This window comes from Acipenser ruthenus, chromosome 6, assembly GCF_902713425.1.
Source record: "Acipenser ruthenus chromosome 6, fAciRut3.2 maternal haplotype, whole genome shotgun sequence".
Classification (NCBI taxonomy): Eukaryota; Metazoa; Chordata; class Actinopteri; order Acipenseriformes; family Acipenseridae; genus Acipenser; species Acipenser ruthenus.
This window is the reverse complement of record NC_081194.1, coordinates 34644908-34670130: the sequence shown is the minus strand read 5'-3', so window position 1 is coordinate 34670130 and position 25223 is coordinate 34644908. Positions and strand designations below refer to the sequence as shown.

The following is a 25223-nucleotide window of genomic DNA, read 5'->3' as shown; positions in this document are numbered from 1 at the left end:
AGACGCTGCGCTTTTACCCGCGGCGCAAACAAAAATACAAATAATAATAAATAGGGTCGGGACACTCCGCCACACACTCAGCATATTTAATAAACAAAACAAAAACAAGATTTAAACAAAACACAAAACACAAAACAAAAGGGCACGAGGGCCAAACGAATCAACAAACAAACAAGTAAGTGTCGTGCTGGAGAATCCAGCACATTTTAGCAATTGTTTTTTTCAAATGTGACTCGCTCTCTCCGCTCCCCGTACTCTCCTCTGTACCCCCAACCACAAGTGCAGAGAGCTGCAGGTTTATATACTCTGGCCGAGGGATTAACTAGTTGGTAATTATCTTATTATCCCTCGGCCAGAGTCTGCACGCGTTTGGTAAGGATGCATGACTGTCAGCTAGTTAAATAATCAGTAGCTGATCAGCCATGCATCCTCACGGGGTTTTTAAATATAATAATAAAAGACGCGGCGCTTTTACCCGCGCCGCAAACAAAAATACAAATAATAATAAATGGGGGCGGGACACTCCGCCACAGAGGGTGATTAAATAAATAAATAAAACAAAACAAAAGGTTTAGGTCGGTAGGGGAATCCACGGCTCACTGCACATCAGCGACCCCTGTGGCCGATAGGGCGCCTGTTGTTCTGCAGTGGAGCCGCCAGATCTGTGTTGTCCTCCGGTGCTATAGGTCTGGTGGCATTGTTGTGGATCTGCCGTGCGAAAAATGACAGCTTGGCAGGAGCATGTTTCGGAGGACACGTGTTCCAGCCTCCATTTCCCGAGTCGGCGGGGGGGTTGCGAGTGGTGAGCTGAGGATACAGATAATAATTGGGCATGCTAAACAGGGGAGAAAACCGGGGTAAAAAAATTGGCGACGACTAAATGTAAAAAAAAGAAAATGCCACAAGTGGGCTTTTATTGAGGTCACAGGTGAAAGTTTGCAGTACAAAACACTAATTATTAACAAAAACAAATCCACAAGCCTGTATTTAACACAGATATTATACACCGAGTGCACAGCTACTCAGTAACACTCCAGCCTCACTGGAGTCTCAAATCTAGTGCCCCTAAAATTAGCTCTCCACAGGCACTTATACCCTCCCTTATCACTAGCCCCTCCCCAGGACTAATCAACTACACCTTCATTAAAGTATAGTTTTATAAATGTTATAATATCTGCATTAACTGATTCACACATTATATACCCATGCTCACCATTTAAGCATACTATAATTAAAACCAAAGCAAAGGAAATATTTCCACCCACATTAACTATTATTAAGCGCGCTCACGGCTATAATAAAGCCCAAGAAGGCGGCACTCAGAGCTACACCAACTTGCCAGTATGTTCGCATTTATTCAAAACACGAAATGCATTTTAAAATATTAACAAGTGCGTCACTTCCCTTCTTTAACTAAAAGAAAGTCTGAGCTTTAAAACAAACTTTAGCAACTCGCTAGTAACACATTGTGTCCTCGTAAATCATATGTGCACCTATTCATTACCAAACACAAAAATAGTTACAGCGGTGGTCTCAGAACAAACTCTTACTGTATCTTTTCGTAGCAATTTGTTATTATTTTACACTTACAATGTTAATCATAAACAACCAGTATTAAAAGACTTTAGGATAATGTCCTTCTACAGTGATGTACAACCATAGTGACGGGGCGTGTTCCTCTTTTGTTTTCACTCCGTCACAACCTACTTGGATAGAGGATCCCCTTACTTGGCCATTGGACGAGGCAGGAGACCCCCAAAAAATTATAGAAGCAGGTCAATGCCGCGAGTAGAAAATGGTGATGGTGACTTGTGACAGAAATAAAATGATTCTTGGTTGTAAATCACCCTCCCGACCTGTGAGGGCGCTAAACAGCGAGAACAGAGTTCCTTGGACGGGCTGGCCTGACAGTTCTTTCCCAGGGTTCAAGGGAAATCGGCCAGCCAGGAAGGGGGCGAGACTCTGTTGCAATAACGCATTGACCCGGAAGGGAAATGACGTGGCAGCCAAATATTGGTGAGGTGGTTGCACTCATTTACCAAGGGGTCATGTGTGACAGCATAAAAGGGGATGGAGAATCATAATATGTTCCTTTGCTTTGGTTTGTATTAGAACCTAGAAGGACTCTGAGAGACCCCAGAGAACGTAACAGTTTCGTGAGTGTTTTGTTTGTTTTTGTCTGTCAGTAATTTGTCTTGTTTGTAAATTGCCAGACAGCTAACATGTTTCCGGAGCTGTTCCCTTGGGCCAGCACAAAGCCGGAACAACACTTCACCACTGTCACAAAATAAACTTGTATCACCCACTACGAGCACTACTGCACGCACCCAGGACTGGTGACTGTGTACATATTATTGTGGGGTGGATATTATTGTTTATTATTTGGGACTGCAATCCTGTTGTTATTTACCCCGTGCAGTGCACATTGCTGTGTATTGCCGGGGCATTATTGTTTGGTCACCAGACCTGGAACCTAGAAATAAAATCCTTTCCAAACCAGATTACAATTATCTCTGTCTGCTTCTTTCACGCACTGCATCACTCCTGCACCTGTTGCCACTCAGCCACTTTGTCACATGACTGTAGGAATAAAAAAGTGAGAATTATGATTGGGATCATAATTGCCACCTGCTCCAATTCTGAATGAATTGCCCGAATATTTTTCTGCTGGGAACTCGGACCTGGACAGAATCTGGTGTAGCTGATGGATAAACCAATAGCGAGTGATGATAGTTCCCTTTTTGTTCAGGAATAGAGTTCGAACTTGCACAATGCGATGTTGAAGGAAGGAAAGGAGATATTCATAAGGGCTTAGGAATTTATTTAATTTGAAGTAATAGATCAAAGAGCCCTTGCCTTCTTGATCGGTTTTACTTCTTTTTAGGTGAAAGGTAAGAGTGTCAGAAGAGAGAATGGACAGGTCGTTAATGCAAGCGTGAAATGAAGGCTTGAAGAGACGAGAAGACGGTGTGAACTCTGAACACCTTAGAAACCCCAAAAAAACCAGAAGGAATAGAGCTTCGAGTGTTTTATCAAGGATGACAGAAAGATACACAGATCTGAGAAATATAATGGACCAAGACAGAATGTCTGAGGTGATAGGTAAGGGAGGCAGAGGTGAAAAGGTTTCAAGGCATTGAAGCCCTTTAAGAAGTAGAGAGAGTCATGGGCGTAGGAAGCAAAAAAATATTAGTAGGGCTAAATTGGGGGATGGAGGCGAAAGTAGAATCATCCTAGCTGGCTTTCACATAATATACTGTACCATTTGACTGATTTAAAAAAAAAAAACATCTCAGTGCATGCTCCTTGGTGCAAATGGAAATTATTCAGGAAATTTTCATCTAAGGGGACTGTACACTATTCCTACTAAAATATCTAATAATAAAATGTTTCTAACCTGCAGTCAATGACTACTGTAGATATTATAAACAGGGCAGCAATACATCCAGAAACACAGAAAGAAATAGGAGGCTACAGCCTACATAGAGTAGTGTAACTGTAATAAGCTTTCAAATGATGCACTGTTGCTTTAAAGATGAGAACGGGCAATAACTACTGTATACAGTTGGGCAAATGGTAAAAATGGTAAAGTAATAAATTGAGGCCTAGTACACAGTAACAGTAACTTTATGGATGCTCTGATCTTCTCTTCATCTTTCATCCATCCTCTCACAGCTGATTCGCCAACTTTTAAATCATGAGCAACATCCACCTGTTTAGCCCCACTTTCCACTCGATCAGTAGCTTGAAGCTTTTCTTCTACAAGCTCGTTTATTCGTTTTGACATTTTCGTTTTATTCAGCAAGTAACCAGTCTTGAGCTTTGCATAGAAAATTCAACCGCCAAATGTTCAACGTTCTAAATAAGATTAGTTATATTTGGAGGCATGCGCGTCTAGACTATAAAAAAAGGGGAGCCAACTCCACGACTGCGATATATCCGATTAAGCGGTATAGCGGGGGGGGGGGGGGGGGGTATCTTCTTCTTATGTTTTTACAAGACATGGTTCCTGCAGCTATCAGCTGAGCAAATTTCAGACCTTTTTAAGACTTTAAGACCACTCTTTAGAAAATTTAAGACCCATTTTCACAGCAAATATACCAAATGTAAATACACTTGGCCCCAACGGCCACCTCCCCCCTCAGTCTCAAAGTCCTGGAAGAGGGGGAAGCAAGGTGTTTCGGGGGGTGACCATGGTGGAATGTCCTCCACCCCCCACTTCATGGCTAGCTGTTCCCTCTTCCGGGGCTTCAGCCACACTATCTCCTGCCGCGAAAGTGTGGCTGGGGGAGCTGGTCTCCTGACCCCCCCCCCCCCCCCCTTCTTCATGGCTGGTAGTTCCCCTCCGTGGGGCTCCGGCCACCCAATTACTGGCAGCGAAACTGCTGCGGGGGGAGCTGGTCTCCTGACCTCTTCCCCTTCTTCATGGCCGGCAGCTCCCCTTCATGGGGCTCCAGCCACAGTGTAGTGACCCCAAGCGAGGCAGAGCCCCTGGCGACCCCAGGTGAAGCAGGATCCTCGACGACCCCAGGCGAAGCAGGACCCTCGGCGACCCCAGGCGAAGCAGGACAAGCAGCAACCCTAGGAGAAGCAGAGCTGGCGACGACCCCAGGCTCCTCCCCTTCTGGCTGCGAAGGCGGCAGGGGCTCCTCCCCTTCTGGCTGCAGCGGTGGAACCAGCAGGCATGCTCCCTCTGCTGATGGCGGCGATGGAGACGGAACCAGCAGGTACTCTCCCTCTTCTGGCGGAGGTGGGAATGACACACAGTCCTCCGATGGCGGTGGAGGTGGAACCAGCAGGAACTCTCCCTCTGCTGGCGGAGGTGGGAGTGACCAACGGTCCTCCCACGGCGGTGAAGGTGGCACCAGCAGGTATTCTCCCTCTGCTGGTGGAGACGTGGGCTGTAGACATTCGGCCTCCCCCCTTTTGGGCTGTGGATGCACCGGCTCCTCCCTCTTGGGCTGTGGACGTTCGGCCTCCCCCCTTTTGGGCTGTGGACGCACCGACTCCTCCCTCTTCGGCTGTGGACGCTCAGTCTCCCACTCCAGGTCCGTGTCCCCTCTCTGCCTCCTTCTCCTCACCTTCTTTTCTCCCTTGGCCTGTGGAGGTGATGGGGTCCCGTGACCACCATCTCCTCCCACCTCTCTCCTGCTGCTGCTTCTGGCAGCTCTTCCGCATTCCTCCCATCCTCTTTCCTCCCATCCTCACTCTCCTTTCTCCACAAGTAATAATGGAAAAAAAACGAAAATAAAAAACTGCAGTACCCTCTTCTGCCTGAGTCCAGGAGGCGCTGGTGATCCCACTCTGACACCACGTGTGGCAGGCTGGCTGAGTCGTCTGACGTCAGGCAGAAGCAGGAACTAAACAAACTGACACCAATACTGCAGTTTCAAAAAGAAACACGCAGTGGTGCCGTTTATTTAAATACAAAAATAAATCAAATATTTTAACAAAAAGAAACTGTGCTCAGAGAGCAAAAATAAAAGGTTTAAACAGAAACAAAATCACGAACACAAAATATAAATAAAACACAACACAGGTCAGGCTGGGCAGATTGCCTTCCCTGTTCCTATGTCTTTTAAGTTTCGTTTTTTCTCTCTCCTCGCTCTCTACGCTCCTCTCGTACACCCACCCCGAGTGCCGAGAGCTGCAGGCTTTTATATTCAGGTGACCATCTCCCGATTAGCAACAAAATTAATCACTTAATTAATTCGGGAGGTGGCCACCTTCTGCACGAGTTTATTAATTATTCCTGGCAGAGAAAGAGCACCAATCTCGCCTCTGCCAGAACACGTTTTAAAATAAACAAAACCGCATGGCTACGCCGTCATCTATAAATACAATAATAAACAATAACAAAACCTGCGGCGCTTCGCCGTCTTCTATACATAATAAATAAATCATAATAATAATAATAATAATAATAATAATAATAATAATAATAATAATAATACAAAACAAATACAAAATAATACAGGGGCGGAGGGGGGCCCCGTTCTAAAATAAAATAAACAAATCAATGTACAGGGCACCTCACCCTGTTACACCATCTAACAATTATTTATTCAAGCTGTACAAATTGTAAAAGAATCAAACCTTTTGATGCTTGTACAATGCGTACAGTACCAATGCAGTGGTAATAATAGTTGATGACAAGGGAGTTATTGTTCAATCTTTCTTTAATCAATAGAGCAGCAGTTCATTCCAGCTGATCAACAAACAGAACCAGGGCTCAAAGTTGGCCAAAATCCTTAAGGCCATCTGGCTCCTAGATTTAAAAATTTGGTCACCAAATAAAAATTTAGGGGCCAAGTGAATAGTTTTAGTTAAAATCTTTCAGTGACTTCATTTTTCCCCCCCATTGATTAAATCTACACTCTAGTGTTTTTTATTAAGCAACGTGTATTTAAAAATTACTTTATAGTCACTTCAATGGCACCCAAAACACTTTGGATTTCAGTTTAGCATTTTATGGTTGCAGAACATGATATTATAATTTACTGTATAAAATATGGATATAAGATTTCCTGTAGCCTGATTGGTCAACAAGCGTGCCTTAATCCACTGTAATCTGGCCCGAATATACAGTATTCAAACTGTTTAATGACATTTGAAAGTTAAGTTGCTGACAGCCAAACAAAACAGAGAAGGAGTTCACATTTGTGAAATAAATATACAGTATTCTAACTATTTAATCACCGTACCAAATCAATATGCCTGAACATAGGTAAGGCCCTGTGAAAATAGCGATTTCACGGGCTGCGCGGAAATCGTGAAATTAGCCCAATACTGCGATTTTTACAATATTCTTAAGAAATAAAAATAATTTCATAATTATTTGTATTTCATACAAAAAATGTTAAAAAATCACATTAACAAAACTGTACAGCTCTGTGCCTGTGTATAATATTCGCCATGCACACAGTGCTGTGCAGTGATTATTACTATATGTAATCTAAGCGGGAAATTAAAATACTACACACTGTAAACAAGAAAATGGATGTCTCTAAAAAGGCTAAAAATGTGTCTGCAGCAGATCACGTAAAGCAGTATCCAGCAGGAGTTTTACACAGCGATGGAGGTAAGCTCTTGTTCTGTCCTGCAACGTTACTGTAGATCTCTACCGAAACTCGTCTTTTGACAGGCATGATTTAGATTCACCGAAAAGAGAAAGGCGGAAATCCAGAGCAGTACTGCGACTGCTTTACTTGCAAAGAAACAAAAAAACAGCGACTTCCATATTCCAAAAGTCCATTTAATAAATTTTGACCTCACAAAATTTGAAAAATTAGACAACCAAAAGTTACAGAAATTCTTCAGACAGAGTGTAGCAAATGGTGGAGTGACTCCTTCATCAGCCCAGCTGAGACGTGAATACTTACCTAAACTAAAGTTGCCGAGTATCCATAGGCGTAGGAACCTATTGGCTTAGTCGGGCCTTAGCCCGACTAAATATTTTGACTTTTTTTTCAATTGCACGCTTTTGTATGCTGTTTACAGTCTTTTACAAAGTAATATAATTGAAATATCTGGTACAGTCAACGTGTTGTTGCTAATCGTGCTTTGTTCAGTTACTTCAGTGTGTTCATAAAGTTTATTCAAAGTCTGCTGTGATGAGCTACTGATATCAAGTTGTTTTATTTTTTGCAACTTGTCATTAAATGTTAAAGAGTAGTTGCTATTGCCGCTGATTGCAAACATTATTTAATAGATATATTTATTTTACTTTCTTTGCCATACTAAATTTAAATAGATTGAATATACATTCCAATTTGACAGATAGCGTTCATAGGGTACTGTGGCAAAGTGGTGAGTGAATACAGGTGAGTGCAGTGCAGAGCAGATACAAAACAGACAGACAATGATTTCCATGCGCAAAGGTGTTTATTGATTTATTAAACAATGTCCAGAGCCTTATGACAAACACCTGTAAATAATAATGAGGGAGCGATAAAGTGGCGTGTATCACTCGGTATTTGTAATCCCCGGGTTTGACACGCAACCAAAAGTCCAGTTTTACACACCAACACTAAACACAAAACACAAACACAGTTTTTAGTGACAGTGAATTGGTGCTAGTGGTGTTTTACAGTTCTCCGTGAAATGCAGGGGTGAAAGTGATGTCCGGGTTTATGCTGGCTTCCGCTACAGCTCCGGATCATGTTATAGGTAGTCTAGTTAAGACAAACAGACAGTTATAACAAACACTAACACACGACAAAACTCACGGTTTTCAGCAATATAACTCCTTGTAGGTTGTATATAACCATTTACCAAGGAACAGATCACTTACACTACGACCCCTATTTATACCCTCGCTTATAACCGCTAGATTGACGACCGCATCCGTTCCTCCAATCCTCGGATGCCACTCCGTTTCCCGTCCGAGTCATTGAGTTTGGGTACCGTAGCTCCGTCCCCTTCCTAAATGACCGACTTCCACCTACCCCAAGGAATAAATTGTCATGCCATTTAGTTAAGGGTACTCTGTTCCTTTTACACAGCACCCTCACAGGTCGGGAGGGAGATCTAACACCAAGAATCATTCGATCTCTGTCACAGGTACGTACAACGAGAACTGAGATTTTCTTTAATAAACCAGAAAAAATGTAAATTACACAAGCGAATGAATGCTGTACTGTATTTACGTTTGATTCAGGCACAGTAGATTTGGAGTGTGTGGGGCGAGATGCAGAGGAACGTGGTTTCCTGGGCTTGAAGAATAAGGAGATAGAGAGTGTGGGTTATAGGAATATGAGTTCCCAATAGGGAGGGATCGGAGTTGGAAGAGGGTCTGCTTCGGGAGCTAAGGATCTGAATTTCTGAAATTCAAAGCGAGAAAGAGCGTCAGCAGTTTGATTTAAATAACCTGGTATGTGATTTGCACTTAGGATGAATTGATTACAAACTATAAACCAAGTAATTCCAAGAATTGACGTTTTCTCAGCGACATCGTGGGAGAAGTACGAGTGGACAAGTACAACGCAGTTAGAAGCAGAAAGGAGGAATTACATCTTTAAATTAAATCTGGAGTTGCTTTAATCAGAAAACATTGCAGCTTAAAGCCTTACAGCTGCGTGGGGGAGGGGCAGAGCCCGCAGCACAAACAAACAAAAGGCAGGCAGTCTTCCCAGCGACAGCGTGTGGAAGCAACAGCATGGGAGAAGTACGAGTGGACATGGTCTTCACGACAGTAATTTGTGACAACTGCATGATGTGGGAAATCCGAGAAAACCCAACAGAGCTCAACCAAGTTTGTGTAAAGTGCCGCATGATCCAGGACTTGCTTCAACGATTAAGCCTGCTAGAAAAGGAGCTGGAGGAAATGAGACAGCAACAGGAGCTTGAGGAGCTGACACACCCACAATTCATGGAAGTCTGCACCCCTAGCAGACTGAAAGCCACCAGGGAGATGGAAGAGAGTCAAAACAGCTGGGTTCAGATAGGAAGAAGCAGGGGAAAAAAAGTAACTTCGTCAAACACAACCACCAGAAATCCAGACATCCAACAAATTTGAGCCACTTCAACATTTAGATGACCAAAACCAACATCAAGAGAATGAAAGAAACAACATCCAGGACCCTATAAACAGTGCTGGCCAGGCAGCAAAAAGAAGGGAGGTCATGATTGTTGGGGACTCCATATTGAGAAACACAGCAAGTTCAGTTCGCAGTTTGGACCCCCTTACTACAACAGTGTGCTGCCTTCCAGGAGCCTCTGTTAAGCACATCACTGACAATGTGGACAGGCTCCTAGAACGAACAGGAGACGACCCGGTAGTAGTCATCCACATCGGTACAAACAACATTGGAAGAGACAGACCTAGATCCCTGCAAAACAAATTCAGAGAGCTAGGAAGGAAGTTAAAAGACAAGACCAAAACTGTGGTATTTTCTGGGATACTGCCGACACCTTGCAAAGGACCATATGGACAGCTGGAAATACAAAATAAAAATGCATTGCTGAAATCGTGGTGCACACAGGAAGGCTTCACCTTTCTTGAACATTGGCGCACATTCTACAACAAGGACTATATTGGTGGGACGGACTGCACTTAAACAGAAATGGAATCAATCTACTCGGAAAAATTTAAATCCTACAGGAGGTCCAGAAGCATTTAAATTAGAAAGGAAGGGGGGAGAAAACAAAAAAAAAGAAGGGAGACCACATCAAAACAAGGGCAACAACGCAGGTAAGACAACTATTAAATGTATTTATCTTAATGTTAGAAGTCTCAGAAACAAAATGTTAGAACTTGAAGCTACTGTACTAACAAGTAACTACGATGTGATAGGTGTTACAGAAACTTGGTTGTCTGAGAGTGATGGAGACGAATATAATATTAGTGGGTACACACTATATAGGAAAGACAGGCAGGACAGAAGAGGCGGAGGGGTAGCACTATACATAAGAAATAGTCTTGAAGCCCAGGTGTTAAATCAGGACAAATAAAACAATGCAGAATCAATATGGGTCAGAATAATGGACACAAATTCAAAGGGCATAATAATAGGAGCATGCTATAGACCGCCAAATTCAGACGCTGAGCAAAATAATCTGTTATACAATGACATTAGAAATGCGTGTAGCAAAGGAGAAGCCATACTAATGGGGGATTTCAACTTCCCCCATATAAAATGAGAAAACCTGATGGGGGGCATGACGGACGAAATTGAAATGGTGGAAATGACAAATGACTGCTTGCTAACGCAATTTGTCAAGGCACCGTCTAGAGGGGAGGCATGCCTTGATTTAGTCTTTTCAAATAATGAAGACAGAATAACTAAAACAGAGGTCAGAGAGCCATTGGCAAACTCAGACCACAACATGGTCTCATATTGAAGTATAAACCCCAAAAGTAATGACTAAAGCTAAGGTTTACAATTTTAGAAAAGCAAACTATGAAGGTATGAAACAGAGACTAACAGAAGGAGATTGGAGTAAAATAGAGAAAACATCCACAGAAAAAGGATGGCTGTTTTTTAAAAATGTAGTACTAGAGGCGCAAAACAATTACATCCCAAAAGTAGACAAATCTAAATCTAAAACAAAATGGCCAAAATGGTTTAATAGATCAATTAAAAAAAATATTCAGCGAAAAAAGGCACTTTACAGAGCGTTTAAAAAGGACTAAAAACAAAGTACACAGAAAGAGTAGTTGGAACTGCAACACACAAGTCAAAAAGGAAGTTAGAAAGGCCAAGAGAGAGATAGAAATCAATATTGCTAAGGGGGCTAAAACCAATTCCAAAATGTTTTTCCAATATTATAACAGCAAGAGAACATTCAAAGAGGAGGTTAAATGTCTAAGAGACACAAATGGCAAAATCATAGATGAAGAAATAAAAATAGCAAATATATTAAATGATTACTTTTCACAGGTTTTTACAAAGGAGGACACGGACAACATGCCCGACATGTCGACCTGTTCCTATCCAATTTTAAATAACTTTAGCATAACAGAGGCAGAAGTGTTAAAGGGACTAGGAGCTCTTAAAATAAACAAATCCCCTGGTCCGGATGAGATCCTCCCAATAGTACTGAAAGAAATGAAAGAAGTTATTTACAAACCGCTAACCAAGATCATGCAACAGTCTCTTGACACAGCGGTTGTACCGACAGACTGGAAAATAGCAAACGTAATACCGATCCACAAAAAGGGAGACAAAACCGAACCAGGTAACTACAGACCAATAAGCCTGACTTCTAGTATATGTAAACTTATGGAAACTATAATAAGATCCAAAATGGAAAATTACCTATATGGTAACAATATCCTGGGAGACAGTCAGCATGGTTTTAGGAAAGGGAGATCGTGTCTAACTAACCTACTTGACTTTTTTGAAGATGCAACATTGAAAATGGATAATTGCAAAGCATACGACATGGTTTATTTAGATTTCCAGAAAGCTTTAATTCTCAAACTGAACGCAGTAGGGATTCAAGGAAATGCATGCACATGGTTTAGGGAGTGGTTAACATGTAGAAAACAGAAAGTACTGATTAGAGGAGAAACCTCAAAATGGAGCGAGATAACCAGTGGTGTACCACAGGGATCAGTGTTAGGTCCTCTGCTATTCCTAATCTACATTAATGATTTAGATTCTGGTATAGTAAGCAAACTCGTTAAATTTGCAGACGACACAAAAATAGGAGGTGTGGCAAATACTGTTGCAGCAGCAAAGGTCATTCAAAATGATCTAGACAGCATTCAGAACTGGGCAGACACATGGCAAATGAAATTTAATAGAGAAAAGTGTAAAGTATTGCATGCAGGCAATACAAATGTGCATTATAAATATCATATGGGAGATACTGAAATTGAAGAAGGGAACTATGAAAAAGACCTAGGAGTTTATGTTGACTCAGAAATGTCTTCATCTAGACAATGTGGGGAAGCTATAAAAAAGGCCAACAAGATGCTCAGATATATTGTGAGAAGTGTTGAATTTAAATCAAGGGAAGTAATGTTAAAACTTTACAATGCATTAGTAAGACCTCACCTAGAATATTGTGTTCAGTTCTGGTCACCTCGTTACAAAAAGGATATTGATACTCTTGAAAGAGTGCAAAGAAGAGCAACCAGAATTATCCCGGGTTTAAAAGGCTTGTCATATGCAGACAGGCTAAAAGAATTGAATCTATTCAGTCTTGAACAAAGAAGACTACGCGGCGATCTGATTCAAACATTCAAAATCCTAAAAGGTATAGACAATGTCGACCCAGGGGACTTCTTTGACCTGAAAAAAGAAACAAGGACCAGGGGTCACAAATGGAGATTAGATAAAGGGGCATTCAAAACAGAAAATAGGAGGCACTTTTTTACGCAGAGAATTGTGAGGGTCTGGAACCAACTCCCCAGTAATGTTGTTAAAGCTGACAACCTGGGGTCCTTCAAGAAGCTGCTTGATGAGATTCCGGGATCAATAAGCTACTAACAACCAAACGAGCAAGATGGGCTGAAAGGCCTCCTCTTGTTTGTAAACTTTCTTATGTTCTTATGTTCTTATATCTGATTATTTCATTTTGGCCTGTTCCAACCCTTGTATCTTTTTTGTATTCCCTGAAAAACGGACAATATCAAAAATACGTATCTGAAAGGACTTTGTTTTAAAATAAGTAGGCTTCCATTTAGATGTACTATATTGGTGTTGTTGGTACAGTACTATATTTTTAACAGAAGCAGTATTCTAATTCAGAACGATATGATTGCCAAAAAAGAGACGACACGTTAACTGTAATACAGTATATACTTTTAAATCCGGTATGTTTTGTACCGGTATGTAAAATGTCCCATTATCTAAATGTTATCCATGCACAGAACTGCGTAAAACGTTAAAGGCAATGCAATTTAGCAAAACCAAAAGAATTAACAGTATCCAAAGTCAGAATTCAAAATTGCAGAATATAGTGTTCGATAAGGCCCTAATGTCACAGTTCACTTGCAAATGAAAACGTACCAAAGATCACAGATAAAAATAAAAAAAAATACATCACAGTATCTAAAACTGTTTAATGATTAACTGTTTTACAGTACCGTAGCTTGTCTCATTCGCTTTGTTTTGGCTGCATTTTCGTCAGGTGAAACTGCAGGAAGCGCTGTGTAACTGCACAATATAAGACAGACTGATTTGGCATTAGAGAGAATTTATTTATTTATTTATTTTAAAACACGGGCTGTGACGGATATTCACATAAATTGTAATCAAGGGCGTAGGTTTGGTTTGAACATTGGTGGGGACACAATTATTTAGGGGGGTGGAGTCGCGGTTGCTAGGGGGGTTCGGGGGCATGCCCACCCGGGAAAAAAATTTTTAGGAGACAGCTGTTAAATGGTCACATCTGGTGGCTTGAAATGAATGCTGGACATGAATCGAGGACAATCTGATTGACATGAAGTTGGCTGGTATACACTCAAAACACTATGATAAAGTGTCCCTCTGGAAGCTGGTTTGACATCCCTGCTATAGAATTACTAATAACCTAAATTATAACCTATCCCAGCCTTACTGTAAGCTACCAATACCCCTGGCGCTACAAGCATGAGCACATGCACGCTTACGTGCTCTGCCTGCCTCTCCTGTGTCTGTGCTGCTGCTCGAACCTGGGTGCATTGCTTCATTCACCTGATAAAATAATAAATTGATGCATGCCATATAGAGAGAAAATATATGGCTATGCTAACTTTATTTGCTGAGTATTACTATACAGCATTAGCCTACTATCATATCACAATGTGCCTCAAACAATAACATATCTCAAAACTGAGTAACACTTTCACTGTTATAATCACTAAGTCATTACAGACCTCACCTGCGACCCTGTTGCTCCACCTGCCTCTGTACTGCTTTTACCAGGTTGCACTGCTTCACTCGCCTGATAAAATGATAAATTGATGCATGCTGTTTAGAGAGAAAGTATGACTGCTAACTTCATTAGTAAATTATTTTTACATTTGCTATGAGAATCATTATCAATTGTGTTTATTACTTTAATAACATCTTCCTACTTACACTTTGACTTTTTGTAAAAAAAGAAAAAAAATACTTCCTTACGTCCATCTTTCTTTTTTTGGCTGCCGTTATGCTTTAGTCACCTAAAGCCAAATTGAAGTGATTAGATAACCTTAGTTGGTTGACGATATCAAAACATGCTCATGCGCTCTCGCTCTCTCTCTCTCTCTCTCTCTCTCTCTCTCTCTCTCTCTCTCTCTCTCTCTCACACACACACACACACACACACAATGATTTAGCTGTGAAACAAGCTAGCTAGCCACCAATGACGTAGGGTTAGCAGCTACCAATGGGTCGCTAATGTAATAAACCTACTTACCTACCCATTAGGTAGGTAGGTATGTTTATTCTCTGAAACTATTTTGCTGACGAGCTGATAATACCTTCAGCCCCGGTACCTGGCTTTCATTCAGTCAGTGGCTCACACTCATATCAGACTGACCGGCAAGCGGCAGCTTCAGATGAGCGTCTTTCCAGAGTCCAGCCTAAGCCAGCGATTCCCAACCTTGTTTTACTCACGCCCCACTGGAATTATTTTTTATATCTGTGCCCCCGCCCCCGCCCCCGCCCCCACCACCCGGTTAATTTGACTTTTTAATATGTATTTTTTTTACTGCCTATATAATATAGTGCGTTTATTTAGCCGCCTGGATAATCACACTGTCCATTCAATCAAAAACATATGTTCGTGTTCGCTTTTTACACACACGATACAAAAATATCAAGCAAGGAGTAAGTTAGTTACAAAGGGAGGAAGGCGGAGGATAGAAATAATGTGACAACGCATTAACCAACAAACACAAACTAAATATCGAATTAAACTGATTATATTTATTCTTATTTTAAAAAATAAATGTGAAAATTGTGGCACAATATACACCGTTTAAGAATGACTAGATTTTTTTAAATTTTAAACCCGGAACACAACGTTTCACTCCCGAGTCCTTGTGCACTTTCGCGCCTCAATGAAAACAACACACTCTGCTTGGTCCCTGACGTCAGCCGCGCACTGAGTCAGTGTTACAGTGATGCATTATGGAATTTGTAGTTTTCTTGTCTGCTAATTACACCCCAAAACCCCACCAAACACCTACCGGTATCTCTTTTTCTTTCTTTAATAACTCGCTGCACTCAAAGGGCGAAATCGGTAGTATCGTTTGGCACGTCACTGTTATTATTACTAGTACGTTATTATTCAAATGTTCACCGCGCCCCCCTGGAAGGTTTCACGAATTTTAATGGGTCCTGTGTGTTTATATTGTATATTTTAAATTGTGTGGAATCTGCTCCTCTTAAACCCCTGCTGTTTTTTTTTGCTGTGCTGATTCATGGACAGGGTGCTGTTCTGCCTAGCAACAGGAAGCCCAGCCTGGTTAGTGACACGGCCAATGGCGCTCCAGGTGGGACTATATAAGGCAGGGAGTTGAGACAGGAAGGCAGAGGCGTGGAGGCAGGAAACAGAAGACTGGACAGGGCAACAGGAGGGAGGGAGGGAGGGAGGGAGGGAGTGTGTGCAGGCAGGCAGGCAGGCAGGCAGGCAGGCAGGCAGGCAGGCAGGCAGGCAGGCAGGCAGGCAGGCAGGCAGAAGCGCGTAGCCTTGGAGGAATCATCTTGGAAAATCGACTGTTTGCTGGATTATTTTTCTTCTGGCTGGAACGCTGCTGAGGGAACTGGCCAGAGTTTCAATCATTGGATCCAACGGGTTTGGAAAAACTATTTTTTTTTATTCTTATCTTTTTGTGCAGGACAGTATAGGACGGAAGGCTGTATTTTGTGGCTGTTACTATATGTGATAAGCAACATAGCTATCTTATCTAAACAAAAAAAAAAACAAAGGGATTCACATTCATGTTTTTTTTTTGTTACTTTATTGTTGATTTAATTTGGACACTTTTTTCTGTTTTCTTTTGTTCACTCGCTTTTGTTATTGCACTGTTTCTGGAACAAGATACGGGTTATTGGTTGGTGTCCCAGCTTTTGGACACCTGGGCTTTTCTCCCCACAGATCTGGGAGAGGGATTATATTTTGAATTCTATCAGCGCTGAAAGAAATAAGAAGAAAGGATTACTTGTGTTATTGTTTATACAGATGGACAAATTCCTAGTCTATTTTTTTTATTGCAAAATAAAAAAAAAGGAAACTACTTACCTACGCTGGTTGGCCCTGTACCACCCTTCTGGGTGTATTCGAGGCCTACGGTGTGTTACTTACCTTCCCTCCAGGTTTTCCAGTCCAGCTTCCAGGTCGGGCGTGGTGGCAGTACACAGAGGATCGGGCGAGGTCCGAGGGCGTGGTAGGAACGTGGGAGAGAGGAGAGAAACGCGAAGTGAAAGACTGGCTGAAGGGAAGTGACTATTAAAAACAAGGTGGCGTAGTTGTCAGCTACATAGGTATTATCGTCAAGGTTATCTCAGGTCACCCCACCCGTGACAGCTGTTCATCAAATCAATCCGATAATGCTTTGAAATTGAGTCGATGAGGTTTATTAATGAACACATGTCTCGTTAAAAAGCTTAATTGTCGCAGGTCACGTACATCACTTCCTGTGTTCCATGTTTATTTATTTTGGACATCGTGCCATTTTGTTTTGTTTGTCATTGTGGCAAAGTGGCTTGCAGTGTGCAGCTGTAGAGGTGATGCAGTGCTCAGCAATAACAATCCAACAACAGTTCAATGGTGAAAAACAAAGCTTTATTATTTGCTTAAATAATAATACTGGCTATACACAGCGATGTATAAAGCCAGTCAAAACCACGGGGTTCAGTCCCGAAATAATAATAATAAAAATATCACACTTTAAAACACCTACACGATCACCAGTCCAACAGTGAGTGCTCCGGGTGCAAGTGGTGTTGTGAATACATGAAACAGTGATAACAGTGGTGCAGTGCAGTCTGGGTTTGATGCTGGCTTAACAGCGACAGACAAGATAACATTAAACACTCACGGTTTATTTTTATTCCTCCCGGTCATTTCGTAACCATATATACCTTCAGTCCCGCCCACTTTGGTAGCGAGTGCAATCACGTATCCTCCAATCCATGACTGACACATTGCCTACCGCATTAAAGCGATGACTTCTGGTACTGTGACTCCGCCCCTTTTCTGGATGGCCGACTTCTGGCTGACCCTGGAATGAACTGCCAAACCAGCCAGTCCGGGGCACGCTGTTCCTGTTATACAGCACCCTCACAGGTCGGAAGGGAGATTGTTGACTAGGATACATTCGCTCTCTGTCAAAGTCATTTACAAGTGTGTTATTATTTAATAAATGGTGAGCGCCATTGCATCTCATTCATTCACCCGTAGTACTGCCTTGTGTGTGTGTGTGTGTGTTCACTTCCAGGTCTGACGTCACCCTGTCACCCCCCCCCCCCTCCCCCAACCCCCCCAATGTGTCTTTGTATTTATTATGTGTTTTTTGTTCTTTTAGAATGGCCACTATTGCCTTTTCTTCCTGACCTTTCGCCATTGTTTGTATGTTTGCACAATTTGGCAGTTGCCTGAAGTATTTATTCACAGGTATGAAGTTTTAATTTAGTGAAATACATTATAGTTAGAGATTAGAAGAGGACCTTAAACTTGTCCCAGATGAAATGTGTTCTAAGTTCACAGAACGTGCTTGTGTCTGTTTTTAAATAAAGACTATACTTAGATTTGTCTATCTTCAAAACTCTTGCAGTGTTTTAATTTTTTAATTGTTTTAAATTGAAATGGTGTGTAAAGTCAGTTGAAAAAAAGGAAGTGTGCTGAAGAGTTGTGGGCTGATCAGTGGACCAGAGTGAACAGTGGCACTAATTGGAGGATTCTTGCCTGACAGAGACCAAATGGACATGGATGAAACTGAACCAGAGGGATGCTAGAGAGGGGAAAACGTGGGACAAGAAGTTTGGATTTGGGACTCTGTTCATGCTTCCTATAGAATTGCAAGACAGTTCTACTCCTCTACCTAGCCACGGATGAACTGATGCACAGGCTGTCTTTGCCAATTAATAAAGTAGTTGAAGAACAAATTGACATGGGGGAGGGGATTAGTAGATCAAGTCCTATGTGTATATACCTAGGGATAGGAAAATGTAATCTTTTAATGGTTTAACACTAGAATGACCAAGGTGGTCATTTTGACAGTTTTGGGAATTTAAATTTAAATTGCATGTGTTTAACCCTTTGCGGTCCATTGTCGGACCTGGTCCGACATTGCAATTATTCCTATCAGGTCCATTGTCGGACCCTGTCCGACATCATTATAGAAACGCAAAAAACGGGTTTTAGTCGTTTTTTCTCTGGAAAAAGTCGAGAAAACCATTCAATGGCCGAGTGGGAACAACAGGAGCCGAGACAAGTCGAAAAAAAAAAAAAGGCGTATCTCATGAATAGTCATACATGGCCCTGGTATCAGATAACGGGGCGGTCATAAGTAAACAAGCTGCCTGATAGCGAGTCCCCGCACAGAGAACACAGACATTTGCAGAGCTTTTTTGAGATGTTATAGTAATAAAATAATGACTTGGATCGCATTATTGAGGAGTTTGGTGATAAAACGAGTGATCAGGAGATGATTGATAGGTATGTACGACTATTATTATTATTATTATTATTTATTTCTTACATAGGTGAAAGCTATAGCGAACGAAAGGGTGGGGCGGGGCTGGAGATGCCTAGTGAGTGCTTTGTTGATATGCAGGGCCATTTAAACCCGTTTGACTGTGAAAAAAAATACTTTTAAACAGCGTGTCTAAAATTAACTGCGCGTGTGAAAATAAATTAGACCCGGCGTGCCTGACGCACATTTAATAAATGGACCGCAAAGGGTTAAGATAAGGAGCTGTGTTTTCCTGACTTTTCCTAAATATATGTACTAGTTACCCTGACAAAGAAAGAATAGCTGCAAAAATTAGCGAGATAAAATACTATCATACTTATTCCGACCAGGCGCTGTCAAATTGACCGATAAATATAAAACATATCATAATTAAATGTTGCAGTATTATTTGTGTTTCTCAGTCGGGACTTGCAGCTGTATTGAAGTTTGATTATATCAGTCTGCATTCCTCAAGTGATCTGTCTGTTGACATTTCTATTGTTTAAATGAGCCTCTGATAGTCCATCAATCAGCCTTGACAGCTCACAGTGTCAGGCTGTTTGTCTGCATTGGTTACTATAAGTCACAAGTTTTTCTAAGAAATTCAGTGTTACCCCAATACACATTGCAAATGGATTGCTGAAGAAACATGAGAGAAAAGAGTGTTTGGAATTACTGCAAATTTTACCAAAACAAGATTCTGATGCAGCAGATGGACAATGCGGTATTTTGAAAAGCACAATATCTGTGTGATTTGTGCCAACACTTAGGCCCAGATATATAAAAGGATTGCACATGTTTTACGACCATAAAAATGGATGCTGAGGGTTCTGAATTCTTGGATGGGATTTATAAAACACATGCAATGGCATAAACATGCAATTAATACGTGATTTGCGGGGGCAATGTCTCTGTGCGCTTTAGCCCTTGTTGCATATGTAATTCTGTATATGCATATGTAATTCTGGGGTGTTTCTGAACGAAACCACTAAAATTGGGAGGTGATGCAAATGAGGTCTATTAAATATTCCGTCTAATTTATTAAAGCTGCCGGTAAATGTGGGCCTCGTATTTGCGTGATTATTTTAAGAACTCTGAAAAGCAGGCATTAATTTGCCGCAGTCAGACAGTAGGCTATATAAAAGGCAAGGTGATGTGGGATACTTGTCTGCAGCAAGAAGGAGACATCGTTTTCAAGGACAAAGAAACATTTAATAACATTTTGCAAAGAGCTCATTTTTTAACCCTTCTGATCAAGTCAGTTTGTAAATTACGGTTTATAATACCGGTACCGTATTGTTTTGCAAACTCCAATTTTCAATACATGTTTCATAGCTTACATGACAAAACAGAAAGTCTGCAAGCACCTAAAAAGGTCTCCCCACAGTGGCAAAGCAAGGTTCTAACGAAAGCCTTTACTTCTTAGAGTGTAGGCATTGTTAAAAGAACGGCGGAGGAGATTAACCCTTTGCGGTCCATTGTCGGACCTGGTCCGACATTGCAATTATTCCTATCCGGTCCATTGTCAGACCCTGTCCGACATCATCAAAAAAATGCAAAAAACAGGTTTCTAGTAGTTTTTTCTCCGGAAAAGCCGAGAAAACCATTCAATGGTCGAGTGGGAGCGACAGGAGCCGAGACAAGCCGATAAAAAAAAAACAAAAAAACGGCGTATCTCATGATTAGTCATACATGCCCCTGGCATTACATAGGGGCGGTCATAAGGAAACAAGCTAGCTGTTACTGAATCAGCGCACAGAGTCTATCACTGACATTTGCAGAGCTTTTTTGAGATGTTATAGTAATAAAATAATGACTTGGATTGCATTATTGAGGAGTTTGGTGATAAAACGAGTGATCAGGAGATGATTGATCGGTATGTACGACTATTATTATTATTATTATTATTATTATTATTATTATTATTATTATTATTATTATTATTATTATTATTTATTTCTTAGCATATGTGAAATCGATAGCGAATGAAAGGGTGGGGCGGGGCTGGAGATGCCCAGTGAGTGCTTTGTTGATATGCAGGGCCTTTTAAACCCGTTTGACTGTGGAAAAAAAATACTTTTAAACAGCGCGTAGCACAGTAACTGGATGATGCGTCGTAATTTATAAGCAACCTAGACTACAAACTCTGAAGTGGTACATTTGTTTATTGAGAAGCCACCGCACATTTCATATTTTATTCATTTGTATTTCGAGCTTGTAACACATCTTCATGTGTTACAAGTACTGCTTGTACCAAAATCTCCACTTCCATATTGGTAAATTTCAATTTTCGCTGCCCAGCATCCTCATCACCATGGCTAGTACCAGGCTGAGGTCTTCATTGTGTGCCATTCATTTTCTTTTGGAATGTGTAGCCTAAGCACGCAGCATTGACCCAAACCCGCTATTTATTGTGAGAGGTGTGTAATTCTCCACCACTGCGGTGAGGGGTATTTAAATTGTTTGATTGCGGAATTGCCTGCTTCACCTAATTAGTCTTATAAAATAGGTCGTTATTTTGACGTTGAGTGTGATTATTTCGATTATAGTATGTCTGTATATAAACGCATAGCTTTGGTTGCGCTTTGTTATGTAGGCAGTATAAATCCATTTGTTTAAAAAATGTGATTGAGAGTAGGTGTTGAAACTTCATGCTGATATTGGACTCGGCTCTCACTAAGATAAGCACCAACTAAGACATAGCTTCTCTTTTACTGTAAACTAACATGATCCATCTGTGTTTCCTTCCACCTGATGATGTACATATTCTTATGCCTGGTGTTGATGGCTGAAGTGTAATGCTGGCTCCAGGGATCAACCACAGTGTGGTCTCCCTAGCACATCAGCATGATTACCGTCTGGACTGAGTGGAGTAGGGTACTTCTCTGAGGTTTTCAAGTGGGCACCTTCCATCCTTGGTGTTTCGTCAACTAGCCCACGACACCTAAAGAGGGATCGAAAATGATTCTGGCGTCCCCTGGACGGAGGAATGTTGTTCTTATATTGCTGGCATATATTGCTGGCATTGGTGGCAACATGTTGGTCATGCTGCGCTTGTCTTCCAATGCGAAGGCCAAACATTGCAGCACTTGGTCATGACGTCAAGTAAACCGTCCTTGGCTAAGACCCACCTTGCATCCTGTCAAAATGTGTCAATGTAGCTGGCGATGAACACAAAGGACACCACAGACCCTCTCCTACCCATAGATTAAGGTTATGTGGTGATGGGAGAACATCATATGTTGACCTGATGAGGAAACGAATCCTGCTCTGTTCCATTGTCCATAGAGCTCGCCAAACAATTTTGCATTGTTCCACACCCATCTCGTCCATTCTCCCTGCTTGGCCTGGGAAACTGCCTTTACGCACCTCATTCTCTCCACCTGCTTTTGCACCTCATTGACTACCAGCTTCCTCCGTTGAGCTGGGGCTGCTTTGTGCCATGTAGGAGGAGCTGAACTGAGACCAAGGCCTCCTCTTCCATGCTGTACTTGTCCCATGATATCACTGATCCGAAGGGCAGCCTTTGCATCTTCCACAGCTTCCTTTGCTGCCCACTTTGTTCTAGTTCACTTGCAAGTACGAAATGTATCCATTACATAATGGGTTAACTTTGTTTCCCTGAAAATTCAGAGACTTACCAAAGCTGCCACGCAGTGACCGGCAACGTCATCACGCCACTCTCCGCCCCTCCTGAGAGACACTAGGCTCTGTGATGATGTTTGAACAGCGCTTTTTTCTTCTTCAGCCTGCTGTGTGTAATGTATGCGGTGACCGAAGATTGTAATGGACACATTTCTATTTCAGGGAACCAGGGTTATGATAATAACCTCCCTTTCAAGTACAAAATGTATCCATTACTTAATGGGTAATTATACCCAAGCCATCGCAAAGTGCATCACTTGCAGAACGACTTAAATCTGAGAGGGTCAGACGGTAAGGCTGCCACAATATAGATTATTTATTATTTTTAGTACATAGCAGGAATCAATTCTCTGCAGGTACTTCCAGTCTCAACATAGAAGCCACCGTTAGCACTCTGGTCCCAAAGCCAGGGTTTTGAGGATCCAGCATATTCAGTCGGTAAAACCTTGTGAAGTATGAGGCATAGCCTATACTGCAGCATTGCAAATGTCAGTGACAGATGCACCCTGGAACAACGCCCAAGAGGTAGACATACCTCTTGTGGAATGACCAGTGACCTTCACAGGAAAGGGCAAGTTGGCTTGTTTATAAGCAATCTTGACTGTCTCTGCAATCCAAACGGACAGCCTCTGCTTAGACAGAGCTTTACCGTGGGCCTTAGCTCCATAGCAGATGAACAGCTGTTCAGATTGCCTCCAACTTTTTCTTCTGTCAATATAATATGCTAATGCCCGAACAGGGCAAAGCGTATAGCACTTATGCTCCCTATCCGACTGGAGAGGAGGGGGATAGAAAGCCAGCTCCACCAATTTGTTTACATGGAAGGTCGAAATACATTTGGGCAAGAAAGCCGGGTTTGTGTGGAGTGTGACCTTGGTCCTAGACTGTGAAAAACAGACAAGCTTTCACCACAGAAAAGGCTTGCAACTCGCTCATGCGCTTGGCAAAGGTGATGGCAAGCAAAAATGCTGTCTTAAAAGACAGATGTTTCAGCTCAGCTGAATGCAGGGGCTCAATGGGCAGCTTCATGAGTGCCTTAAGCATTACGTTGTCACTGAGGAACATTGTCCATAAGGGGAGGGCACAGTATCTGTGTCCCTTTCAAAAATTGCCCCACTAGGAAGTGAGCTCCTAGGGAGCGAGTCTATTTTAACATAGCAAGCTGAAATAGCTGCCAAATAGATATTTAATGTAGAGGGGGATTTCCCCTCATCAAACAGATCCTATAAAAATTGCAGTATAACTGCCATGGGTCAGGTCATGGGGTCAAGCACTTAGGCAGGCACCACATCTGAGAAATGCCCCACTTGTACCCATATTGGGAATATGTGGACGCTGCTGTGGCATTCTGCAGGGTGTCAATAACCCTGTTGGAAAATCCCAGACGGCTCAATGTTGCCATTCAGGGGCCAGACCCAGAGCCGCAGGCTCGATGGATTGGGGTGCCTGTCCCCCGTGCTCGGCTGAGCAGGTCACGACGGTCGGGTTGGCCGCTCAGGAGCTGCATCAGAGCTGAAAACCACTTCTGTAAGGAGTTACTAATAGCACCCTGGCCCTGTCCTGTCTGATTTTCTCCAGACACAGTGGGATCATGGCGAGTGGTGAGAAGGCATACAGCAGCTGCCTCAGCCACAGGTGTGCCAAGGCATGTATCGCTAGTGGGTCCCCAGCTCCTGTTAGCGGGGACAATGCCAAATGAGGCTCACCACCTCCGGGTGAAGCCTCCATTCTGAGGCATTGGGAACCCCTTGAGAGGAGGTCCACCGCACAGTTTTTCACCCCGGTGTATTGCTTGCAGGGAGTGGAGGTGATCGTGCGCCCCGAGCTACAGCTTGCATGCTACTCGATGGAAACTGGGAGACCTGAGGCCACCCTGGTGGTTTACATAAGCCACCATGGTAGTGATGGCTTATTCAGACAATCATGTGTCTCCCTTGAACCTCCTGTAAAAAAAGGCTATTTAAAACTGCCTGCAGTTCCATACCATTATGTGGAGTGCCATTCTACACAGCGCCCCAGCCCAGGCTGGATGCGTTCATGGTGAAGGCCTCCCCTTTGGTGACACTGCCCAACGCTAGCCAAGGCGCAGATGGACAGGCTGTTTGCACCAAGAGAGTGCCTTTAGATAGTGATGAACACCGTGAATGGGCAGTTGCAGTTCAATGTGGGCTGAAAAAGCCCTGCTATTGAACCAGGCTTGCACAGGGTGTATGCGCAGGAGACCGAAATGTAGGGTTTGAGAATCTGCTGCCCTCAAGCTCATAAGTTCTGGAACGTCCTACAATGAGCACTCTGTTGAGCTGAATAGCTCTGTAGCGGACAGTGCAGTCAAATCAGGTTATTGCTGGATGTAATATACAATGTTTAAACTTGTTTGAGAAAGTTTCAAGTTAATGGTTTTTTCTCTTCCCCCCATCCCTTGGTCAAAGTATACAAATGTAGCTTTGTGAAGCTGAGTCGTAAAAATTCCTCTTCAGATCAG

General features: G+C 42.3%; 1 long non-coding RNA gene across 1 annotated transcript; it reads right to left on the bottom strand.

Moving 5' to 3' along the window:
- Positions 1–16362: 16362 nt before the first annotated feature.
- LOC131737373 (uncharacterized) lies at positions 16363–17855 on the bottom strand. Its single transcript, XR_009328990.1, has 2 exons — positions 16726–17855; positions 16363–16555 (listed from the first exon to the last, which is right to left on the bottom strand). It is a non-coding gene; the product is annotated as an uncharacterized LOC131737373 (long non-coding RNA).
- Positions 17856–25223: the final 7368 nt, after the last annotated feature.